The sequence below is a fragment of the Quercus robur genome, chromosome 12, assembly GCF_932294415.1.
Source record: "Quercus robur chromosome 12, dhQueRobu3.1, whole genome shotgun sequence".
Lineage (NCBI taxonomy): Eukaryota > Viridiplantae > Streptophyta > Magnoliopsida > Fagales > Fagaceae > Quercus > Quercus robur.
In genome coordinates this window covers 15,734,871-15,748,810 of record NC_065545.1, presented here as the reverse complement: position 1 = coordinate 15,748,810, position 13,940 = coordinate 15,734,871, and positions in this window count along the sequence as shown.

Below are 13,940 nucleotides of genomic sequence, written 5' to 3'. Positions count from 1 at the left end.
CTCAACCATTTGAAACCTAACATCATAAGGAACACCCATACATGCAGCCACATCACCTTTAATTCCAGCTAGATGTCTTTTCATCCTATTGATGCCCCCTTCTTTATAAGTTTTCCCATAATGTATACATCTATAACTACTTTTTCCATCTTTCAACTCTTCAGTTACATGATCCCATGCGGGATCACATTTCGCTCTCACAGATGAAGAATTAGCATTAGACCTGGTTGTAGAAGCATGTTCATTAGATGGTACAGAGGCGGACTCCATTTCACTCAACAATTTCAGACTGGCAGCAACCATTTTATCAACAAATAAATTCATCAACACAACATACACAATCAATAGTATAATACTCTGTAAACTATATTTCACAAACAATAATGCTCTGTGAATCAATCCCACAACATACACAAAATCACAAATAAACTAAAATGCAGTTGTAAACTAATAATTGAAGTTAACACTTACCAGTGAAGTCACGGAAGGAGAACCTGAGATGAAGTCGAGAACATGAATTAAGAATCTGAGCTGAAGCCGAGAGAAAAGAAAAAAAAAGAAAAAAAAGAAAGAGAACAGAGCAAATGATCAAAATCAAGTAATCAAAATCAAAATTAAAAAAAAAAAAATATATATATATATATATATATTAATTATTAGTTTATTAACTGATGAAGCCGAGAGAAATGAAAAAAAAAAAAAAAGGAACCGAGAAAATGAAAAAGAAAATCAAAATAAAAAGAAAAGAACATTACCTCAGCTTGACTGATCTGAGGGAGAGTGTGTCGGTGTCGCAGAGAGTGCAGAGAGTGAGGGCGGGCTTGGAAAAAAGAAAAAAAAAATCCTCAGCTTAACCGATCTGAGGGAAAGTGTGCCGGTGCCGGTGCACTATGCGTGACGCAAAGAGAGCTTGACTGCTTAAGCTTGACCGATTGTGAGATTTGAGAGCTTGGATCATGAGGCTGAGGCAGAGTGATCATGAGTGAGATGAAAGAGTCTAAGGGTGAGGACTTTAGGCTTAGGGTTAGTTTTTAGGACTTTTGTGGAAATTCTAAGCACTAAAACGGCAAAACGACGTAGCTTTCCCAGAAAAATAAAAAAAAATCCCAACCGGTCATTAACTGATTCGACCTCTGGTTTTTCCGATTCTCAAGTTGAACAGGACGGTTTTCACTGTTTACCGGTTTTTTAGTGATTTTCGGTTTTATATCATAACCGGACCGGATTAGAGGTCGGTTCCCAGTTGAACCGGTCAGACCGGCCGGTCCGGTCTGGTTTTTAAAACTATGCACATGAGTCATATAGAAATAACGATACACTTTGGTATACTTTCTAGTATACTCTCCCCCTTTTTGTCATGAAGAGACAAATTAGTCAAGAGGAAGGAGGGAAAGAAAAGAAGATTTGAGCAAGGGAATGATGCATGAGGGGTACAAGATGAATGAGAAAATGAAGCTCAAATGAAAGACAAAAACATCTTAAAAATACAATGTTATAAAGTATAAAGTAAACATGACATGTTAAGAATCATAGAACAAAGTATAGACCAAGGCATGACATAGACACAAGAACATGTTATATGTGCTAAAATGTCTTAAAAGACTTAACTAGCATGAGTGAAAGCAAAAACATGTCAAGTGTTAGAGTGTGTGCAGCAAGGTGCATCTAGGGTGCATTTAGTGTGCACGTGAGATGCATGACCAATGCATAAGCAAGCACTCATAGGGCAAAGTGTGTAAACCATACAATCAACGATTAAAACATGATAAATATGAATAATTATGGTGATCCCCAAAAATTGGTACTCATTAGAGTCCAAAACAACGAGAAAATGTCATTTGGGCATTTTATTAAACACATAGAGCGCACACACTACACATATATGTTAAACAATGCATGAACATATGAAAAACTTGCCTAAATACATGTTATTTTTGCCACAAGGGGCCAACATCCAAAGCAAATCAACATTTAAAACAAAACTCAATCAAAAAGACGGACAAAAAATAAGTTTTCCAACTCCCATTTGAGAAAATCCCAATTATGAACATAAACCCCCCAAAAACATAATTTAAAGATCAAAATCAATGAAAAGAGTTAAAGATTACCTTAGAGATGTTTATGGAATGTAAAACACTTGAAATTAGTTGGGTTTTGATGTTGAAGCATTAAAATAGGGATTTGGGAGAAGATGGGAGATGTTTAAAACAAATGTCCCACGAAATGCCCTTTAAAAAGCTAATTTGAAAATTTTCACGGGAAGCTGCTTCTCGCAAAATTTTTTTTTTGCAGGTAAGCCTTACGCATGAAATTACCGCGAAACTCTCTGTCCAAACTTTGTGACTGAGCTTACTCACGAAATTACTCGCGAAAATACCCATAAAACTTGTTTTTCACACATAATCAACTTGAAAAATTTTGAAAAACATGGGTGATACAAATCAATTCCAAAAGCAAACAAAAAGAACAAAAATCTCTTTGGTTTGATCCACATATGATTGAGCACACACACATCATATTTGAACATGTACAAACATACAAATGAAATAGGCATTCATTGAACATTAAACTTGTGTGTTGTGTGTGTGTATCAAATGTGGAATTGTCCTTAGTCTATAGTGAAGCTTCAATGATCAATTCAATTAAATTATACACAACTAGTACTAAGTCAAGTGGTCTATTTCAATAATAGAAATAAACATATATGACCTCTCACAAGAAAATGATTACATATCTTGGAAGCTTTACTTTTGGTTTCTTTCAACTCATATATTTTGATCATTTATGAGTAATACATCTCATTTTGAGATCGATACCTAAAATTTTTATATTTCAATTTTGAGAGTAAGCCTTTGGCTTTTTGGGCACCATACATTTCAATACAAGTCACTTTCCCTTTTTCTTAGTCAAATACTAGTATGTGTGACGGCTTTTGCAACTCATTATCTCTTTTCAAGATTTGACATTTGTTGAACTATAAAGCAAAAACATAAATGTGTGGGAAGATATATAGGCACAAGTTTATGCATGTATCAAAACCATCAAGACTATTGACTAATCATTCATGACAAGCTTGAAGATCGATTTACAACAATCACAAATAGATGTCAAAATTTTTCCTACAAAGATAGATGTGCATACATGACAAGCTTAGCTCAAAAATGCACTACGCCATTAGTATGAAGGTACTAGACCAAACTCACATGTGATATATGATCAAACTTTTTGAATTTTTCACTTTTTATGTGTTTTTGGATTTTTACTTACACAAAAACAAAAGCATAAAAGTAAGATAAAAAACAAAAACAAAAACAATGCATATAAAGAGATGCAAGATGCACAAATGCATGATAATGAAGCATCTAATGCATGAAGGGTCCTACAAAGATTGAAAGAATTAGATTAAGGACCAAAAAAGCAAAAGCTCAACCATAGGAATCCTTCCTCATCCAAATGGAACGATTGTTAGGAATGGGTGTATCATGAGAAGTGAGATGAGGGTTGGAAGAATGAAAACCGGAGATGCACATAGACAAAGAGGTAGGAACATCAAAAACTTTCTTCAACAACTTACCATTTTCCCCTCAAATTCGATTTTGCTTTTATAACACAACTTTCAAGAAGCTCAAATTTCTCTTTTCTTTTGATTCTTTTAAGAGCTTGAAACTTAAACCAATGAGATCTTAGATGACCAAATGCACCACAATAGTGACACACAATATGTTTAGGTCTACTAGGCTTTTTGGAGAAGGATCTGACAACATGGTTTTGTTCTCTTAACTTTGGACATTGAGGTCTTATATGGCTAATCACACCACAATGGTGACAAGTTGGAATAAACTTAGATCCATCCAAAACCTTAAGTTGAGACCTAAACTGACGCTTTGACTTAATAGCTTTTCTCTCCACTTTTTGGTTTCTTTTGTGTGGAGGAATGTACACCGATTTGGTTTTAGAGGTAGAACTCACAATAGGTATAAAATTGGGTACCACAACATGATTGCAACAAATATTTTCATCCTTTTTAGCAATAGGTTCAGCAATCAAACACTTGACATGCATCTTAAAAGGTTCATTTTCACATTTTAGCTCATCAACAAGTTTGTTAGACAAAACAAGTTTAGCATTCAAGTCCACATTCAAACTCTTTCAACTTTTTAAGAGAATTTTCAACAAGCTTCTTATATCTTTCAACCAATTTATTGGATTCATTGAGCTTAGCAATCAAATCATCATTTTCACAATGAAACTTACTCAAATTCTTATGAAACTTCTTAGCCTCTTTCTTCAAGAGTTTGATATTAGGAATATCAACCATACCCATAGATTCATGTAACATGTCATCACAAGCTTGATGATAAACACTCATAGAGGCATTTTCATAAACACATAGCATGTTACACTCAACAACATCCAAAACATCCATAGAAGCATGTAAAACACTATCCATGGCAAAACACACAAGGGGTCAAGGATCATACTGAGGCAATGAAATCAAAACAATTATACTCGCTCTGATACCAATTGAAAGCTCGAATGTGTGTAAAAACACAAGAGCTGTTTAGACCCCCACATACTTTAGGTAAAGTAATACTTCCTATTATTTGTTTAAGTATCAATTAAAACCAGCCATGCTGAATGGAAAAGATCTTCATTCTAGTGACATAATCAAATAGACACTCATGAGTATCACTTAAAACATTTGCAAGTGTATCTATGATCTGTTTGAGAATTGGTTATCACCTCCAATACCTTAGACTTACTGATAAATGGAGAATTAGGTGGAGCCAGACATGTATGAATACTCTACCATTATGTTTGTTTTTGAGGTTAAGGTTATGCTTTGTTAAGATTGTGGACTTAGTGGATTTAACCTATCTTGTTGTTGATCATGTGAGGTGTATCTCATTATCACGTTGGTTAAGTGTTAAATGAAGCATAAACTATGTTTGGATCCATAAAAGTATCACAATTATGAAAGAAAAGCTTACAATTATCATTAAGCTAAGCCTTGGAAAAAGGCAAATAGATTACAAAAGGGTAAACTGATTACAAATCTTGGAAACAGAAACAACAGTATATATATATATATATATATAATAAAAAAAAAGAGAGAGAGAGAGAGACATGACAACTCATGGCTTCATTTTTATTACAAGCTTGTCTTTCGGAATCTTGCTAGGCTGGGTGGACGCTGCCATGGAAGATGCTAGACCTTTACCTTTGAGGTCCTCCTTGGTAGGTATAGGGAGATTTGCCAGAACAATCTCCACGTTGTGGGAAGCCTCTTTTTCCTTGAATGGGTCCTAAGGGGCAGCTGGAGGCTGGATGGCATCATGAGCCACTTCCTTGGTCACCTCGACTGGCTTCTTAGCAACCTCAGGTAGCTCTGCCTCCTTGGATGGGCTCTTGACTGAAGGAAGAGCTTTGGCTGGGCTCTCCTTGCTAGCATCTGCCTCTTTGAAGGCAATGTCAGCCTTAGAGCCTGAGGTGTCTGAAGCACAAATGGCTGGAGGATAGTACGCACTTTCTGCTTTCCTAAGGGCAGAGGAGGCCTCAACCCCAGCTTGTTTGAGGGCCTTGTTCCACACTTGGAGGTAGTAATACCTACACACCTCTGAGACCTCAACCCTAAGGGCTTCCTCAGTCTCTGCCACTCCCACTTCATACCCATCTTACTCTGCTTAATCCTTGGCCTTCTTGGCCTCCTCCAGTTTCTTTGACAGAGCTTTTATTTGATCTCTGGTGGCAGCGAGATCAGCCTCGGCCTGCTTGAGCTGGGCTTTAGCGTGCTTCTCTACCCCATTGAAGGCTACCTCAGTGCTTTTCCTATCCCTTTCAACTTCAATTAGCTTAGTAGTTAGCTCTTGGGACTTTTTATCCGCCACCTTAAAGGCCTCCACGGTAACTATGCGCCTGGCTTCTTCATCTTTCATCATCCTATGAGATGTGTTTACTATTTCCTTGGCCCTGTGCGCTGATTGGACAGCCTTTTAAAGAAAAAAAAAGGAAATATGAAGGTTAGAGAAAACAAGAATGAGTATAAATATAAAAAAGAAAAGGAGGGAGAGAGAGAGAGAGAGAGAGAGAGAGAGAGAGAGAGAGAGAGCAATTAGGGAACTCACTAGGGCGAGGCCCTCTTCAAGCTGAGGAACACCTCGTACTTCCTTATTGACCTTAGGTCGGCCATGTCCTCTGGCAGTAACAGAGCCTGCTCCACAGCATTGGCTACATATCCTACGCTCCCTTGTTGAAAATTTCTAATTGAGGCATCAACAGGCAAGAAAGCTCCATCCAGTATTAGGGTAGAAGTCTAGGCAGGGATCCCAACTTAGGAATCACCTCTCTTATCCACCAGGGTCTGTGTTACCCTGTCCTGCTTGGCTCCCTTCTGGAGTTTGGCCTCCTTAGATAAGGGGCCCTTCCCTCCTTCCACCACTTCGTGGCCTTTCTAATCCCTCTTCCTTTTGTGATCAGCGAGGTTAGGTCAGAGAGGTTGAGTGGGTGGAGGGGGAGGAAGCTTGGCTTGAGTGGCCTTCTCTGGCACCTTGCCCCTAGCTTGGGACTCCATGAGCTCCAGAAGACTAGTCATGGGCTTGCGTTGTATCCCCATGGCTTCTAGAATGGAGGGATCTCCTTGCGTTTGGCTTACTTTGGCTGAAGGCAAGTGACTGAAGTCACCGATAGGAACCTCTGGGGATTCAGGTCAGTTGAAGACCTCAAAATTGTCCTCAGAATTAAACACTTCAACTACTTTTCCTTTCTCTTCTTCTTCTTTTTTCTTTTTCTTCCTCTCTGGTAGCTGGCTGAGAAGGGGTCGCTTTGTCCTCGGCCTTGCACTAAAGGATTGGTTCTACTTTCAGCACACCTTGTGATCCCGGACCTGGGTTGAGAAAACCAGGCACGGCGACGTTGATCAGCTGTAAGAGTGGGTCCTTCGCCTTTATCACGCACTTCGATACTTGAAAGCTGAACGAGAGCAGAGTGTAGCCTAGGATTAGGTGTGCCGCTCTTAGCTGACCGTCACTATGAACAAACACCTCGGCCTTCAGTATCTTATCCAAGCTCGGTTGGTTGACAAGATTGAAATTTGGAACAACAACATTCTTATTTGCAAGACCATTTGGAAAACAAAAAATATCGTCAACAAAAAATGGCACAAATCAAAGGAAAAAATTCAATTGCAAGCATAAACAAGGACAAATAGGTACGGAACATGTCAAAAGAAAAAGAGGCGACTTTCAAGTAATAAACCTAGACCTAAAGCCCCACTTAGTTTCCCTTCTCTCATCGGGCAAGGGAAGCAATCGTGCCACTCTCCTGAAACAATCAGGAAATCTTTGGTCATGCCTTTGTTGGAGTTAGGGAGGCATGAAATGAGCCTAACCTCGGGATACCTAGTTTTCAAGTAGTACCCCTGCCCTTTTAGGTGGTGAAGGTTATAGACCCAATTGACATCGTGGTGGGTAAGATTTAGGCCCATTTTCTCATTTAGGGTGTCTACCCTACCTAAAATCCTAAACATGTTTAGGGCACATTGGGTAGGGGCTAATCTGTGAACCCTAAGGTAATCCCTGGTGACTGTGCCCATGGGGATTCTCATCCGGCAATCATCGGGATTACTACTTCTCCCTCTATAAAGGCAATCATCGGGATTACTACTTCTCCCTCTTGCCTATCAGTGTGCCAGTCCCCTTCCTTACAGTACCTAATGGAGACTCCTGACGGGATTCTATATTGAGCTTTGAAGCTCTCTATACTCTCCGCAGAGTCTACTAAATAAGCAAATCTACCTATGTTAAAAAGAGGGTTTAAGGTCCTAAGATGGTAAAGGAAAACTAAGAGGGCCGAAGAGAAAAGGGGTTCTGTGTAAAGAAAAGTAGAAGAAGAAGTATATGAAAAGGTTTAAAAAACAATTATGCTAAGATAGGAACTCTCCTCGAATTGGCTCTTGATATCTGTAAGGGCACAAGTGAAGTGAGTAAGTGTGCAAGTGAAGTGAATGAGTGCAAAAGTGGAGTGAATGAAGTGTTCGAACAATATTTGTATCAGAGAGAAGGATAAACGGGAAAATTCCCGTCCGAGTTTCAATAAAATCCCCAACCGTTGGATCCGCATCACACTGTAGAACGTGGGGAACATGGAGCTGCAGAAATTTAATGAAGGCGCATCTCGAATGCCGAAGCGTCAAGAGCGTGCGTTGGGCAGTTAAAAAGGAATTTGCACAGATAGAGATGATGTATGATAAGAAAGGGGTACTTGTGGTAATATCGAAATCACCTTTTTTTTCCGAGCAAAAGAGGAGAATTTCAAGGGGCTATTGTAGGGATGATAGGCACAGTAGTATGTATTGGGCCAGGGGCCTAGTACGAGGACGCCTACTAATCCGAGGACGGGGTAAACGTTGTTATGGAGGTTAACATTATTGAATAAAGAAAGGGGTCTGGTCATGATGGTCCAAGAAGGTAGTCCGATGAGGGATACTACCTCGGCTAAGCAAAGCAAAGGTTAGAAGGTGCAGTCTGCCATCCAGAAGCAACATTCCAGGAGATTCTGTTGATAAGGAGATACATCATGAAAGCAAAAGACAAAGGAAAGCTATGAAATATCTAAGAGATAGCTGCTACCACCACATTGAAAGCTTTGTAGCTAACTCTTTGGCCACATTAATGAGGAAGTGATATTTGAACAGTAATTTTTAGCCTTACAACTACTCCCAGAGATTTCAGGAAAGTGTTGATGGGACAAGGATCAACACCAGCAATCCAATCTACACGTGGATGGTAGAGATGAAAGAAGGAAGATACTATAAAATAAAAAGAAGACCCTGAGAAAAAGGGATCAGAGAATTAAGAGAAAAACACTGTAGCAACAAGACCTGTGCTTGTAATCAAATTCAAGAAATATATACAAGAACGGAACCCCTCGGATTGTGTCGAGGACGATTTTCTTTGGATAAAACCAGTCTATCTTTACTTTATTGTAATTTGGATCCATTATAATTGTTACTTAACTTATTAGAGCCTAGTTTTCTAACCCACTTTCTACAAATTCATTGTATTGAGCTCTTTGGGCCTAAATCCTTTTACCTTTTAGGCTTAGGAACTAAATTGTGTCCTTATTATTATTATTATGTGTAAAGTTTGAGTTCCCTGTGCTTACCTGAAGTGAAAGAAAGGAATTTGGATAAGTGAAAAAAAAAAAATAAAAAAAACCCTTGAATAATGGTCAAAGTGCACACAGGCTTTAACTTAAAAATAAATGTGATAGTTAGTGGTCATTTATTTCGGTGTTAGGCTAATTGATAAAAGTGGGAGTAGTTCTTTTGTAACATCACAAAATTTCACAATATTTTTACAATAAATTAAGGTGTTAGTATATTGTAAGTCAAAATAAAATAAAATAAATTATTCTAAGATCCATCCCAATTAAAAAGACAAGTATTGTAAAAATATTGCGAAATTTTGTTGTGTTTCTAAGGCTGCGTTTGGCTTTATGTAAATCGAATTCCGAGTGTAAAATGAATGCAGGAGAAAATGAATTCTCATAAGGAAAATGAAATCCGAGTGTTTGGTTCTGCAATGGAAAATAGTTCGCAAAACGATTTTCGGTGTTTGGTAACATTCTGAAAATGCTATTTTCCTACAAATTTTTCACATTTTCTTAGCCATTTTCTCAGCTTTCAAACCAATTTTATAACAGAAAATTTCAAAATATATACTTAACACAACCAAAAATAAAAATAAAAACATTTATTCACAACATATACATGATATAGTTGGCGAGAGGAGGAAGAAAGAGTGATAGATTGAGGGTTGGTTTGAGAGCTTGGCTTTGCTGGCGACAGATCAGAGATGTTGGAGACGGGTATGGCTTTGCCGGCATGAGGGAGAGTGACTGCTGGGCGGAGGTGTGTGGATCGAAGGTGAGGTGAGGTAGTCGAACTCAAATAGAACTTAAACAGTGGAGGAAACTCACCGGCGCAGAGGTGTGTGGATTGGCGGCGCTCATCGAACTGTGGGTGGAGCTCAAATTGGCGTGAGGGAAAGGGTGGAGCTCTTTGCCTCTCTCTCGTTGGTGAGTGGTCACAGCTGAGCTTGGAGAGAGTGTGTGATGTCTGTAAGTGCGTGTGAGGAGCGTGTGAGGATTGTGTGAGAAGTGTAAAACAATTGAAGGTAAAATAAAAACTGAAATGGTTTTACGGGTGAGAAGGAGTTTTTTACGGTCAACGTGTAAAGCAATTTCCATTTGACCCAATTTTTCGTAGGTACCAAACACACACAAGGTTGTAAAATAATTTCCTAAAAGCCTTTTCAGGCGAAACAAATGCAACCTAAGCTTTCTTAGGTGGGAAATGTCTTTATTTATTTATTTTCATGTTATGGTGTAGTCTATGTACAATAGAAATGGAAAAATATTTCTTTATTTTACTATTTTAGCATCAGAGGGGCAAAGAACTACTCTAAAAAAAGAAGTATATAAATGGCTTTTTGGACTTTTTTTGTTCCAAGCCTTATTACATAATTTGATAATTGTTGTGTATGATAATTGCCACATCTACATTTTGCGCATTTACTTCATGCATATTTGTTTACAAATGTTGTCACCTTATTGTGCCACTTGTTGCATTTTGGATTTTTAATTTTATAACCAACATAGTGTAAATATATAGCTATTTATTAATTTAGATGGGAAAAATGATTCAAGATTCTCTTAGGGTCCATTTGGTTGGGGTTGAAACTGAGAGGATAGAAAATAAAAGAGAGAAAAGTGAAGAGAAAATCAATTTTATTGGTATCCGGTTCGAGAGAATGGGAAGGATGGAAAATTGGTGGGACCCAGATGTTTTCTTTCTTAACTCACCAATTTGGGAAGAAAATAGAGGAGTGAAGAATAATTGCAGTTAATGACTAAACTATCCCTCTTCCTCTCATGTGGACTTGTCGTTGCCTTTCAATTTATTTTAGCTTTCCTAAATGAGGACATTGTTACTTTTTTACTTTTTACTTTTTTTTTTCTCTCTTTTTTCGCATAATACAGGTTTTGGTCTTTTCTTTTTTGGGTTTAAATAGATGTAAATTTTTTTTTCTAGATATGATTTTTAATTTTTAATAAGTTTGGGTGATTGGTTTTTTTTTTTTCTTGGTTGTTTGACACTTTTTTTTTTAATTGGACATTATTTTTTAACAATGGTATATAAATAAATTTATACAAACTCATTTATTTCATCTCTTCACTTCTTCACTCTCAACCAAACACAAATTAGAAAAACTAAAATATTTTATAGTCTTCCATTTTTTCACTCCTCTAGTTAATTAGACTCCTAATTTCGAGAGGGAATAAAGGGATATGGTCCATTTTATCATATTTTTCATGGATTTTAAATAGTGTGATTCCAAATACATTCTTAAATACATTCTTATATTGTTTAAAAATTAAGTATTGACATTTTTCCACTTTGAAGGTAAATGATTTTTTAATTATTTTTTAAGCCTTAATGTAATGAAAAATGAAAAGTCCTTGACTCGACTCTTAGCTATCAGCCTATTAGATGAAATGTGGACCCATCATTTACATTATTGGGTGGGAAATCAAAATTCAAAAGCCGTGAAGGCATCGAGGTGATAAACAAGTTGCAAGGATCTAAGCAACGTGTGCAACTTGGTGTCAGATTGAGAGAGGAGAAACGTGTATGAGTGTATAATCCCATCAAACATCAGTAAACAAAAGTTACTTTTTCCACACAAATTCCCAATATACCAATCAACCGTTAAACTCAAATTAAAATTTAAAATCAACGATGTTGATGAGAGTGGAAGCTGAGCACTCAGTGATTTGACTGATTGCAGTGGCATAATTACCCAATTTCAAATCAACGGTTATAATACAAAATCAAGACCTAATCTAACGGTGAGAATTACATATCAAAGATCTAATATCTCATCATCTCTAACAAGTCTCTTCACTTCAGAGTTCAGATTGCAAAATTCGTGGGTCATGGCTTTACCTTCACGCTTTCTCCCCTCTTCACCCTTCCTCGCCTCTTCATTTCTTCACTTTAAAGCTTTAAGTTTCGGTCAATCTCAAAATTTCAAAGTCTCAGTTCTCTATTTGGCTCTCTCAAACTTTCTCAAACCCTCACTTCTCTATTTGGTTGGATCTTCAACTCTTTCTAACCCGATTCTCCACGTCCAAACCCTAGTCGCATCCAATGCCGTAGTCCACTCCTCTCTCCACCTCCAGTGCCTAGCCGCTGCTGTCCAATCAGTTCACCCTCCACAGCTAACGCCGATGTGTTGTCCTTACCATGTAGGTAATTGTGCCCTGTTTCTCATCTTTCTTTCTTTTGTTGTTAGTCTCGTTGATTAAATCAAATAAACCCAAAAATTTATAATATGAAACCCTAACTAAAAAAAACCTTGAAACTCTAACTATTTTACTTTTGTTCTTTGTTCATTTTTTTAATCAACTTTGATCCTATTTACCCTCCACAATGTAGCTGCCGCCGGTGTGTTGTCCTCACCCTGCCGGCGTTTGTCCTCACCTCGTAGGTAATTGTTCTCTGTTTCTCATCTTTCTTTTGTTGTTAGTCTCATTGGTTAAATCAAATAAACCTAAAGATTTATAATATGAAACCCTAACTAAAAGAAACCTTGAAACCCTAACTATTTTACTTTTGTTCTTTGTTCTTTTTTTTTAATCAATTTTGATCCTGTTTTAATTTTATACAAGATTGAAAGCTGACTCCAAGTAGCATTTTTTGCCTTAAAGTTTGAAACCCATACACCCACAGTTTTCTTTAAGGTATGGTTTTTGATTTCCTTTGTGTTTAGTAAAAAAATAATAATAATATGTAGTGATTGTGGTGATTGTTTCTTTTTGCTAATTGTCTTTTCCTTCTTTGGATTGACTTGAATGGTGTTCATCCTACAATTGATTTAGCTACTCAAGTTCCCTTCATAAGCATCTTATTAGTGGTTTCATTTGATTTTTGAATTGAATCACTGCTTAATGCTTTGTTTTTACAGAGCATTGCAGTTCAGGATGATAATGTTTATTGGTAAATATGATTTATTGAGATTAAAATTTTGTTGTTATTAATTGTAATATGATGGAAGCCTTTAAAATGATTTAGGGAAAGCACAATGGAAATTCTAACTCTTTTAACCTCTCTGGCTCTTAGTGAAAGGAAAAAGAAATTAAGTAAAACCCTAGACCTTGAAATTTTCATTCCTTAATGCTCATGTATCTTTTATCTTATATCCCTTTCAATTAAGTGGATGTTGACACTCTGTTATAGAAACTGTCAAGGACTTCCCCTGAAATTTAATATTGACAACCGAAATTTAATATTGTCGAATCATCTTTAATATTGACATCTGATTTGCGTATATAAGAATCTCTCTACCCTGCCTTTGTCCCCATAGTTGTTGGTCATGATTATCATATGGAGTGTGTTTATGTTGCTTGCCCCTCAAACTGGAGTGTGTTTATGTTGATTGTCATTTTAACTGATTTGGTTTTTCTAATTGTAAATGTTATGTGGAAGTCATTTGTAGGAAAATAGGGATTAAGAAAACAGGGAAGTAGCCCATCAAAAAGAAAAAAAAAACTGGGAAATGGGGTTGGGAATTCATTTAGCCAACCCAATTTAGTTGGGGTTGTGGTCCAATGGTTTTTATGAGTTGTAACATAGTTCTTAATTAATTACTGAGAATAATAATACTAAGACAAAATAAAACAAGTTGTAATTATGTGGATGAAGAAAATTGTAGTTAAGGACTTAAGAGGGATAAGAAAAGAGGGTTTTGTGCTTCATTGGTCTTGGTTGAAATTTAGAATTCCTAATCAGATAATATTTTGCTTGGTTGAACTTTGAAGATGAATAGAACCAAGAAATGTTTACACAAGTTGTCGTTGTTTAAACAACACAACATGTA